We start from the raw sequence: 12,618 nt of genomic DNA, 5'->3' as shown, positions 1-12,618 counted from the left end.
GCCGAAGACCCGCAGAAGTGCGCAGTTAGGTCAGTGCTCGTGTTTCTTCAGGAGAGGCTGGAGAGGAGGCTGTCCCCCTCCACCCTCAAGGTGTATGTCGCCGCTATCGCGGCCCACCACTGACTACGGTAGACGGCAAGTCTCTTGGTAAGCACGACTTAATCGTCAGGTTCCTAAAAGGTGCCCGGAGGATAACTCCCTCCCGGCCTAACCTGTTCCCCTCCTGGGATCTCTCGGTGGTCCTTACGGGACACCATAGAACCCCCTTTGAGCCGCTTGACTCAGCTGGACTCAGGGCCCTCTCTCAAGACTGCCCTGCTGATCGTGCTCACTTCCATCAAGAGGGTCGGGGACCTGCATGCGTTCTCTGTTAGCGACGCTTGCCTGGAGTTCGGTCCGGCAGATACTTTCGTGATCCTAAGACCGCGACCGGGCTATGTGCCCAAGGTTCCTACCACGCCCTTCAGGGATCAGGTGGTGAACCTGCAAGCGCTGCCCCGGGAGGAGGCAGACCCAGCCCTTTCACTGCTGTGTCCAGTACGTGCTTTACGTATTTATCTGGACCGCACACAGAGCACCAGGCGCTCTGAGCAGCTCTTCGTGTGCTTTGGGGACAGCAGAAAGGAACGCTGTCTCCAAGCAGAGACTCACCCACTGGGTTGTCGGCGCCATTTCCTGGCTTATCACACCCAGGCCGTGCCCCCCCCCCTTGCGGGTCCGAGCTCACGCCACCAGGAGTGTTGCGTCCTCATGGGCACTGGCTAGGGGCACTGCCCTAGCAGACATTTGTAGAGCAGCGGGCTGGGCAACACCTAACACTTTTGCGAGATTCTACAATCTCCGAGTTGAGTCAGTATCGTCCCGTGTTTTCTCAGGTACCGAGCCTGTAGAACTCGGTGGCACGCCCACGATCTGAGCAGGTGAATCGCTTGCACCTAGTGCCCTTCCCCCCAACCAGGGGAAACAGTGCGCCTTCATTCCCAGGAGATCTCAGGTTTGGGACACTGGTTGATTCCTCCCTAGCCCTCGTGGGTCGCAGTTCAGCGGAGGAACTCGCTGACCCAAGCCACTGTGGGTACCGCAAGCTACCCTGTACTGGTATACTGCCCTACAAAACAAAAAGGCAGTAACTGCATTTTTGGTCAAAAATGAGTTATTATCATTTTCATGACATTCAAGGCATCCTTTGTTATGTGACAAAACATCTTATCTCATATGTGTGTCGTTTTGGAGAAAAATGGTAGTCGTTTGTACAGTAACTGCAAAAAGCCCTAGTGAAACAAAGCAAGAGTACAGTAACATCCATTACTGTATTCTTGTTATGTTTTACCTAACAAAAAATAACGGTGTTGCTGCGCAGTGAAGTTACTGTTTCCATGGTGAACACACACAGCTGACTTCGCGGCATCCTCACGGGACGGTTTTAACATTTGCGATTTCACACTTCTAACTTCACACAAATTTTGTTTGAGATGGCACAAAGCCGGGGAAAGAAGATGGTCGAAATGGCATTGAAAAGAAAATACCCGGAGAATGGTAAGTAACAGTGACAGATTAAACATTTAGAGGCTAGGCTATCACAATATAAACACCTGTCAGCCACCAGGGCGGGACTTCCTCTCAGAGGTCCATTCAGATAGCATTATGCTAATTGACAGGCGATGTTTTATATAGCTTTGCTTACCTGCCCCTGATCCTCCCTGCTCCTAGCTGTAACTTTATCCTCTGTAACTTCACATCATCGCTGATGCCATGTCATCATTTTGTTGTTCATGTCACAAAGTTATAATCCAACCAGCGGTGGAAAAATATTCAATAACTAGAAAAGCATGTGGTCCTATTCAAAATAAATTTTCCCAATTTGGGCCTTGACACAGCTTAGCAATGTGAGACTTTAAGCAGCCGTTTCAGCATCAGAACAGCTTCTGGGTGGAAAATATTGACCTAAAATGGTCAAATTAGTTTGGGTTTGATATATCCATGTTCAGGAAAACAAATGGTTCCAATTATTTCAAATACAGTGTATAACACACCCAGAGCCCAAGTTGTGGCAAAATAGTTTTTGGAGAATCTGTAGTTACCGCCTTTTTCCTTGGTATGGTGCCACGTTTTTGGTAAGTAATACAAAGCAAGAATACAGTAACTGCAAAATAGGGGTAAAATATCAAATTAAATATGAGGATTGATATGTACAAAGAATAAGCTAATATAAAGTAACAAAACAGCCACATGTCCAATAATCTACCTACAACTACTTAGGCTGGATGACAGGATAACTTTAAAGTCATTTTTCTCAGTTCTGCACTCTGCGTAGTTACTGCCTTTTTGCTTTGTAGGGCAGTATAGGTGCTCCACAGGTAAGGCCTCCTTCGGACTCCCCCTGTGTGTAACACCACGGTTCTGTTCCCTCTGGCGAGCTGACTCCCGTGTTTCCCTTAGGCAGTCATGGCTGCCTCGGTTGCCGTGCTGTATGTTCCCCCCTGAGGCTGGATCCACCACCGCACCGACTTTTCCACATAGGCCCTAAGCAGGCCTCTGATGGTTTTGCCACTTAAACTTGCCTCCCCTCTCGGGTAGGCGTGGCCTCTGCAGGGTCTTCTCCGCCCTGATTAGGGCTAAGACCCCCTTCCCTCAATGCGTGTAAGTGCCCCGGCCTTAGTTGCTCTATGCGAGAAACATATAGAGAAAAGAGGCCCGGCCAGGCTTGGCCCGTTCCCAGGTTGGTGGCCAGCACCTTGTTCCCCCCTCCAGGGTAACGATAAGGAATCCTAATGGCTTAAATGGGGCATTGGGGAAGGGTACGTGCAGCCTGATACAGTTGGTCGTCCTGCACGTAAGAATACCTGCTTGCTCCTGTATCAGCAGTTCACGTACACGGCTCAGCGCATGGCACTTTTATAAGTGGACCCCTAGTGTCGCTTTTCTGACACAACGTGGAGAGAGCGACAGAAGGGGAACGTCTAGGTTACCTATGTAACCTCCATTCTCCGATGGAGGGAACGAGACGTTGTGTCTCCCCTGCCACGTCGCTGAGCCGAGCCACTGTTGTGGCCGGACCATTTCCGGCTCCTCAGAAAAATCCTGAATGAACTCCCGTATTTGCGCCGCTTAAATACCCGTATGTCCGGGGGCGGGACATGCAAATACTGGTTGCCAACTCTCATTGGCCTTTTTTCATAGTCCAGAGGTGAATATCAGCGCTCAAGAGAGACCCCTAGTGTCGCTTCTCTGACACAGCGTCTCGTTCCCTCCATCGGGGAACGGAGGTTACATATGTAACCTAGACGTTTTAAATATACTCGAAGAAGACAACAGGAATGTCAATTGATCAATTTTATTATAGGCACGGCAAAAATAGCAATATATGTTAGTAGAAAGAGAAAATGTTGTAATGATGTTTACAGATTAAATCAAGACTGTTAATTGACTTCTATTTTTATAAGGATATGAACTGTCTGGAAGTGTTTGCAAACACTTGGTGTTGTAGAGAAGTATTGTGGTCTGTTGTTGAAAATGGAATTAACTTTTCACATCTTTTATAAACACTATGTAATTTATATTTTAATTTAAATGTTTGTAATTTTTCTGGAATAAATGTTTGTTTAAAAAAAAAATCTCTCTCTCTCTCTCTCTCTCTCTCTCTCTCTCTCTCTCTCTCTCTCTCTCTCTCTCTCTCACATACAAACACATGCACACACTTTCTCTCTCACTTTCACACATACAAGCCAGAAAGGAAACACTTCTGCTGTTTATTGTTCTGCAAGTGTACATATAATCTTAAAGCTCTATAAGCTAGTGCAGTTTTAAATGTAGCTTATCATTAATAGTATATTGGGGGGTTACTCTGTTGTAAATCCCTCCGTGTTTTACATTTTTATTTGTTTCATGATATTCTATTCCAGACCTATCTTTATATTGGGTTTAGAAACCAATTATTTGATTCAATTGAAGAATTTAGCAGAAATGGAAAACACTGTGTATTAAATGTAAGTATCCTCACAAAGTAAAAAAAAGAATTACAAATAATAAAAACCCCTGAAGATCAACTCAAAGGTGCATATATTGGCCATTAATAAGAAGGTTAATTTCTGTCATTGATTAGCAGTTTCAGTTCATATCTGCACTGTAAAAAATTTCTGAAATAAAATGTTAATTGAATAACAAATATTAACTGTAAAATATACAGTAAAATATTGTAATATATTTTAAAAGACAATACAGTAGTTTTTACAATAAAATGATGTACAAATTTTATTATTTAAATGTAAAAAATATTTTCCTGTATAATTAATGTTAAAAAGAACAAGAGAGTACATTAACTTTTTTACAGTCAATTATTGTTAAAATGACAGTAAAAAACAGTAATCAGGTGTTCCCACAATTCCCTGCATGACCCATTACATTTCATTACATTTTATGGGAATAGTTATAGTTATATAGTTTTATCATATTTTTAATGTCATTTACGTACACTGGGGTGTTCTGTGTTATATTTGATGTATATTTAGTTAATGTTTATTGCATTATTTACATTTCAGAAGGCGTTTATAAATTTATGTTACTGTAAATTTAACAGAATTTTTTTTTTTTTACAGTGCCAGCATGTAAATTATAACCATTGTAAACTGTAAAATTTACAGGTTATTCTGTAAAGTGGTTTACATTTTAACTGTATTTTTTACATAATTATTCAGGCAACCACAGTTGCCAGAAACAACAGGATTTTTTTTACAGTGTGCAGTAGTTTCCCTGTACATTTAGTTTTCCCTAGTCCTAGTGTTTTGTCTGAGATTGTATTTATTGTTACTTTTCCATATTTTCAGACATAGAAATAAATGAATTGCCTAGAAAGCAAAGGCAAGGTGAAGAACTGCCCATATTAAGTCTGTATGTGTAAATGTGCCATAGATATTCACACAGCAATGACTTTGAACACACTGTCAGCCTTATTCTTAAACTGCACACATATTTATAAAATCAAACATCTTTGATATCATCAAATATAAAGATTGCAATGAATCTTTCATCATTGTATTAACCAAGTACATTTAAAGCATTTTAGTTTTCCAAATGATGCAAATGATCTACAAACTATTTTATCATAAATTCATAGACTTTCCAGCTTCCTAGTTGGAAAAGTGGAATGGAATGCCACTTTAAGTCAGAGTTTTTTGTTTTTTCTTATTTACATCATAATGTAATGTGTTATATTACAACAGAGATTTACAGGTAACAGACCTTTCCATTATAAGGGAAATATGGAAGAAATACAAATATGAAGTGTTAGTATTCATGGTGAAGTTGAAATCAGTAGAAAAAGTAATTCATATCAGAACAAGGTTACAATAACTCATTAATAAGAACATGCAATCACACATTACCCCCATTTCAGAGGTGTACATCAGACCTGTCATAATATCTTTGAGAGTGATCACCAGCATTTAAGTAAAACATCTCAACATAATCACATAAGATTGACCACAGTGAATTGCAGTAAGCAAGCTTACTCTCTTAACCTTTTCATGAGTAGGGTCTAAATCCCCGTCCATTGCCCCTGGACCCTGGAGTGAGTTATTTTTGTGACACTACACTACTGGTAGAGGGGGCAGAGTGTAAACAAGCATTTATTTTATTTATTTAAAAGTTTGATATCTTGTTATAATAAATAAATAAAATACTGTATATAATATTGTAAATATGTGAACAATTGGGTTATATCTGCTGTACTGTATTTGTTTTGTTTCAGACATTGTGTCTGTGCATGTGTGTTTGTGTGTGTGCGTGCATGTGTGTGACAAGCATTTATAGAAACAGACTTGGCTGCATGCATCAGATAATTCGATCAGAATGTTTTCACTGTGAGTATATGCGTTTTAAACTGTTATCGACAGAGGTGGGTAGAGTAGCCAAAAACTGTACTCAAGTAAAAGTAAATTACTTAAAAAAAATTACTCAATTAGAAGTAAAAGTAATAACGTAAATTATACTTGAGTAAGAGTAAGAGTGTTTCCAATTAAAAGAGTACTCAAGTTGTGAGCAACTCGTTACTACAGGGGTTCATTTTTCTCTTTTCTCACACTCCTCACAGAGAGATTGCAGAACTGAGGGTGTGTGTAATTCCTGTCCTGTCTTTAATAAACTGCAGGTATGTAATGAACAGCAACCAAGATGAACCAAGAAAATACATATTTTTGAATCAGAATGTAATCTTTTGTACTTTTGTATAATTAAAATGTCATTATATTGAGATTGTCATCTTGAATATTGTCTTTCTAGAATGTATGCGTTTATGTTTGATATTTTGTGAAAATTGAGAAGAGACATGTTTAGAGAGCTTATATGTTGATGCTAGTTTAGAACATCTATGGACTTGAGTGAGAGATTACAGAATTGAGGGTGTGTATTTGTAATCCCTATCCTGTCTTTAATAAACTGCAGATGTGGTCCACCAAACACAGTGGTGTCGGTGATTCCTTTGTGGCATGAGACAAGGTCCACTAAACAATTGGTGCTCAATCGACATCACCAGTATCAGAGCCTTGGGTTAGATAAGCAGTGTGACATAAATATGTAAAGTTACAGGATTACACACAACAAAACACAAGAACAAATATCAGATGCAAATGTTAATACTGCAAATGAAACACCTGTTTGATTAGTGGGGGGCATTTCTAGTTCACCTGGGTATTCTAATGGAATGGGGAGGGGGGCACAGTTGAATAGTATGCAAGAGCAAAGTGCGGCAGATACTCCTGTATGCCCTTCGACTAGCAGCAGAAATATACAAGAAATAATAGCTACATGCCGATGCCCCATACTGAACGAGTATGCAACGAGTGAAGAGGTGAATCAGATGCAAACAATGGCAGATCTAATGAAGCAGCTGAAGCAGGGAATCAGATTGCTGCAAGCCTGGCATCTGGACCTGGCAAGGACTGCCATGGTCAGCGAGCCAGAGCCCACGCTTGCCACAGTCAGTGAGCCAGAGCCCACGCCAGCCACGGACAGCGAACCAGAGCCCACGCCTGCCACGGTCAGTGAGCCAGAGCCCACGCCAGCCACTGTCAGCGAGCCAGAGCCCACGCCAGCAACTGTCAGCGAGCCAAATCCCACGCCAGCCACGGTCAGCGAACCAGAGCCCACGCCTGCCACGGTCAGCAACCCAGCGTTGTCAGCCTCGTCCGCCCGGAGGAGGAGGAGAAGAGGCAAGGCTTCTGCTCTCCATCCTCTGCCTTCCACGGCTCCGTTCACAGAACCTCCCATGGCTCTGCCTTCTATGTTCAGCGAACCAGAGCTCACGCATACCACGGTCAACAAATCAGCGCCAGCAGCCCCGACCGTCAGTGAGCCACTGCCTGCATCCCCGACCATCAGTGATCCAGTGCCTGTAGCCTGTAGCCTCGACCGTCCCAGAGCCAGGGACAGTCGAGGCTACATCTCATTGTGTCCTGAGCTGTGTTCTTCGCTGACAGAAAAAAATAATACCATCACATAGGGAGAGAGATAACGTGTGAGGCAGCTTGGTGGTGTGAGATGAGGTCTGCTACACTCCACTGGCTAATATCTAAATTAAATAGTTTTATTCAAGTAAAAAATATTCTTTAATGTGACCAAATCAACATGACTACATTAGGTTATGCAATCGAAAGTAATTTTAGGGGTCAGATCTGGTAGAAATCGCGACAACAGCCCATTTTCACTTTTTACTGTGTGTAGAATACCATACAATGCACTCAATACTCTTTAATCACATACACGATTTACAACATAATGCGCAAACTGAAATATAGTCACATATGCACACATTTTACAGACAGAAACTAGGTGCTGATGTGAAAATGTGTTTTCTCAGTTTCATTCTGATGGGGATGTGGCTGGTCTGACTGCTTTCTGTATCCACATCTCAGCGCTCGAGCTGAAAAGGCATAAAGAAAGGGGTTCACACAACTGTTGATAAAGAAAAGAGCCCCAGTTACATTATAGTTGACCTTTGGCTTTCATGACACAGACAGTATGACCAAGTTGTTGATCGTACAGGGGATGCTGAATATGAAGAAATCAATACGATTCTGACTGCCAGTTTAGTCAGCCTGTGACTGTTGAAAAAAGATGATTGACTTATCCATTGATGAAGTCGAAAGTAGAAGCAGACAAGGCTGAATATAGGTATAACAAACATTACAAGATTCTCTACAAATAGTTTAATAGAAAATACATTTTCTCTAGATTACTGCTGAAAGCTTGATGACAGTGTAGGTGCCCATCCTTCTTCACCTCAACTCTTTGGTAAAAAAGAGAATAAGAAGCCAAAGCTCCACTTAATGTCCAAATGCCAAAAATCAGCCCCTTTTGTCCCCTTGCTCCGAGCCTGGCCCATCGCTGTGGATACAGCACCTGAAGGTGTCTGCTAAGTTGACAAAATGGAAATGGCTTTTGCCACAATTGTCTTATAGGGTGAGAGCTCTGGTTGTTAATAATCTTCATCAATGTTGTGGCACAGGACTATAGATATGGAGCCACCCGAGGAACTTATTTATAACATACAAAGTACATTTGTTCATTTTTTTTTTGGAGTGGACAGCACTGGATCCGTGCAGCTGTACTTTATTTACCAGTTCAAGAGGGTGTCAAGGCTTGGTGGATGTGAGAAGTCAGATCTGGGCCTTTAGAATACAAGCTGTACAGAGATTTCTTTACAACAAGGTGTGGTATGGGCCAAAATGGCAAGTGCATTTTTGAAGCGGGCAGGAGGATATGGACTGATAAACACCTGTTTTTAATTAAATTAGAGGAAGTAAGACTGTCAGAGCTTCCACCTTTTTACAAGTCTATTTTGCAGATATGGAGAACTGTTTTTAGAGTGGAGCGAGACATGGATGATAAAGGACATTGGACTCAAGAGGAACCATTGTTTTTCAACCCAATGATCCAGACCAGATTGCTATCCTCTGTAAGTGTGAGGAGATGTTTGCTGAGGAATGGTGATCAGAAAGATGGACATCTCTTGGATGAGAGGGGTTGGAAATCTTCCAAAAAAAATGAGGCACTTCAAGAAATTACGGGTTTAAAGTCATTATGCCTTGATTCACAGTTGAAGCAAGAAATCTGTAATGCATTACCAAGTGGTTGCAGGACTTGGATAGGACTGAGACATAAATGAGGAAGATGACGGTGAAGATGTGGAGTCGAATTTCACTTTCAAGACCCCTCAGTTAGTCAATTTTAAAGATGTGTCTAAGAAAGCAAAATATTGCATTTCAGTTAAAATCACACATCGAGATTCATTGAAGAGACAAAAAGCTTCTAGATGGTCAGAACTGTTACAACCAGACTTTCTCGTGCGGGACAGGTAAACCCCCTGTGGAGAAGTGAACTGCTGATCTACAGTGGATGATTATTCACGGGGCCATAGCTACAGACCGACATGTGGCACACCTAAAACAGGTTGTAGTAGGGGAATGTCGATTTAGTGGGGAGCAGGAAGATCTAGAACATTTGTTGTTAAGGTGTAACATTAAAATAAACTTGGTATAGGAGATTTAATGAGGAATTTTGTGATAAAGTGTTTATTGGAGGAATGAAATACAATTTTCAATGTGGAGGAAAATGTGTCTATTGAATTATTTGACTGGAACAGCTAAATTAGCAATTTGGAAAACAAGAAAGAACAAAGGTGTATAACTTGATAAAATATATCCTGAAATTATGTTTAGATGGTTGGTAGAGGTAAGACTGAAAATTGAATTTGCTTATTATAGACTTACAAATAATACAAACAATTTTTAAGAATAGTTTTTTTGTCATTAATGTAATGTGATGTAAGTTTTATAGAGTAATAAAGTGCTTACTCTATATGTATTTTCATGTGGCCTCAGAGTGAATTTGACTCTTAACCATCCGAGAAACCAGGATGCCTGTTTTGTTTCTTTATTTCCTAGTTCTGCCGAGCAGCAGGAACTTGTTTTGTGGAATAACACTACTTCAGGACAGTTGTGAATGAATCTGTTCGTTCCTTGTGCTGATGCCTCCTGTTGGCTGGAGTTTGATTTGTGGAGTATTTTTGCAGGACATTGGAATGATTACTTCATCTGCTGCACTCATAAATAGCCAGCTCACTGAACATTTGTTTGACTGTCAGAGGAACAGCTTTATATCAGCTGGAATTTGTTTTGTAGAGGAACACACCTTCGAGACAGTCCTGTGAATGAATATACATGTTCTTTGTGTTTACTCTGCATATTGGCTGGGTTTGTTTTACAAAGTATTTTCTGTTATGTAATTTTGCCTTACAATTTGTGAGGCAAAATTGAGCAATCCGATGGCAAAGTTGTCATGGGGCAACCTTTTGAGTTTAGAGGGATTGACGCTGGTTGGTGCTGTCGTGCGCGGGGTTAATGCACACGTTTTTATTTTTTCCATATTTTGTTTGGTTCTGGGTTTGATTGTGGCACTAATGCTGAAATGTGGTCATTATAATATTGTTTTTGACACACAATTTATTTTTTCTACTATATCAAAATGTCAAATGTTAATATGAGTGGGTTATCTCTCTCCACATGTAATGTGAATGGGTTGGGGCACCCCATAAAAAGAAAGGTTATTTCTTTTCTTAAACATAAGAAATATAATATAGTGTATTTCTTCAAGAAACACATCTTTCTCCGCAGGAAGCTGGAAAATTTGGGAAGATATGGGGTGGACATATTTTCTTTAGAGCTGGCTCAAGTAAGAGTAGGGGGGTCATTATACTGATAAATAAACATCAACAATTCAAATTTCTCAATCAGATTAATGATACATTTGGAAGAGTCATTATTGTTTTAGCTGAAATTCAAGGGCAAAGGCTGATTTTGGCTAATATTTATGCACCTAATGCTGATGATCAGGGCTTTTTTATAGATCTTGAAGGGATGTTTCAAGCCACTGGCACCTCTCATAATATAATATTCGGAGGACACTTTAATCTATTGATGATTCAGTCCTTGATCATAGTGAAGCAAAAGTGTGTATACCCCCTAGAGCAACATTGATACTTCACAGGATGTGTAAAACACTTGTTCTTACAGATATTTGGAGACTTTTGAACCCATCTTGTAGGGACTAAAAAAAATTTTCATCAGTAAGATATATTCTAGAATATTATTTTTTATATATATCTAAGTCCCTCATTTCATCTTTTGTGGATTGTTCAGTTCGAAACATCTTAGTCTCAGATCACACCCTGATGAGTTTAGAGGTGCTGCCATATACAGAGAAAAATTAATAACTTAGTTGGCACCTTAATGTATCCCTTTTGCAAAATCCTGATTTCCAACAAATGTTAAAGACTGAAATCAATGTTTATATGGAGACCAACTGGTCCTCATTATCCTCTGTGGGCGTGTCTTGGGAGGCACTTAAAGCGGTTCTTAGGGGCCAGATCATACAGTATGCCTCATATATTAAAAAATCCAAAACATGAGAACTTGTAGAGTTGGGAGGAAATATTAAAAGTGCAGAGGCAGAGCTGAAGCGCTGTATGTTGCCTGATGGCCTCAGAGAATTGATTGAAATACAGACATAATACTATTTTGTCACAGAAAGTGGAGTTTTGGTTATTCAGGGCAAGACAGTCATACTTTGAGTCGGGGGACAAAGCAGGAAAACTTTTGGCCAGATATATAAAGCAGAGAGAGTCTTGTTCTACCATGAATTGAAAATCTGCCGGTGTTGAAATTTTTACCTCTGCCATTGACATTATTAATAATGCTTTTAAAGAATTATATCTTGATCTTTAAAGTTCCATGTCTTTGTCTACTGAAGAGGATATTAGAAACTTTGTGGAACCATTAGAACTCCCTTAATTGACGACTGGGCAAAAAAAATTCTCTTGATACTGGGATAACCTTGGAGGAGCTTGATGAGGTAATTAAGGGCTGACCTACATGCAAAGCTCCTGTTTTTTTCATTGTTCTGTTGGGGCCAGCTTTGTGCCAGCGCATCTGTGCCGAGGGGAGCCTTGGTCAGGGCGTACCAGAGCAGGCAGTGGGAGGATTCCCGAGAAGCAAACAGGTCTACCTGCGCTTGACCGAATTGACTCCAAATCAGCTGGACCACCTGGGGGTGGAGTCTCCACTCTCCCCTGAGCGTGACCTGTCATGACAGCGTGTCTGCCGCGCTATTGAGGTTGCCCTAGATGTGAGTGTCTCGCAACGACTTGAGTCACTGCTGGCTCCAGAGGAGGAGATGACTGCATCAACCTGAGTGCCGTGACTGTCGCCGAGGATGCCATATGCCCCAGGAGCCTCTGAAATTGCTTCAGTGGGACTGCCATTCTCTGCCTGAACAACTTTAGGCAGTTCACCGCTGACTGCGTGCACTTGCTCGTGATGCATGCATCATAGAGACTAAGTCTAAATCCAACCCGAGAAAAGAGATGGTCTGTACCGGGGAGAGGTACAAGCTCCGGGTGAGGGGGACCAAGGGGACAATCATGTCGGACGTACCAGCGGGTTGAGGGGCTTGAGCCTCGAGCTCATGGCTGTGCTAAGCCGGGAGATAATGAAGCACTTACCTGGCTCTGGGTACCCACCATAGGACTGGTTAGTGACGGGGGAGGAGGGGAACCGTCCTCATAAT

General features: G+C 41.4%; 1 pseudogene; it reads right to left on the bottom strand.

Moving 5' to 3' along the window:
• Positions 1 to 7,820: 7,820 nt before the first annotated feature.
• On the bottom strand, positions 7,821 to 12,374 carry LOC127637403 (C-X-C chemokine receptor type 1-like; annotated as a pseudogene).
• Between the last annotated feature and the right edge of the window lie 244 nt (positions 12,375 to 12,618).

The sequence above is a fragment of the Xyrauchen texanus genome, chromosome 4, assembly GCF_025860055.1.
Source record: "Xyrauchen texanus isolate HMW12.3.18 chromosome 4, RBS_HiC_50CHRs, whole genome shotgun sequence".
Classification (NCBI taxonomy): domain Eukaryota; kingdom Metazoa; phylum Chordata; class Actinopteri; order Cypriniformes; family Catostomidae; genus Xyrauchen; species Xyrauchen texanus.
The sequence above is the reverse complement of the archived record's forward strand: the minus strand, read 5'-3'. Positions and strand labels throughout refer to the sequence as shown.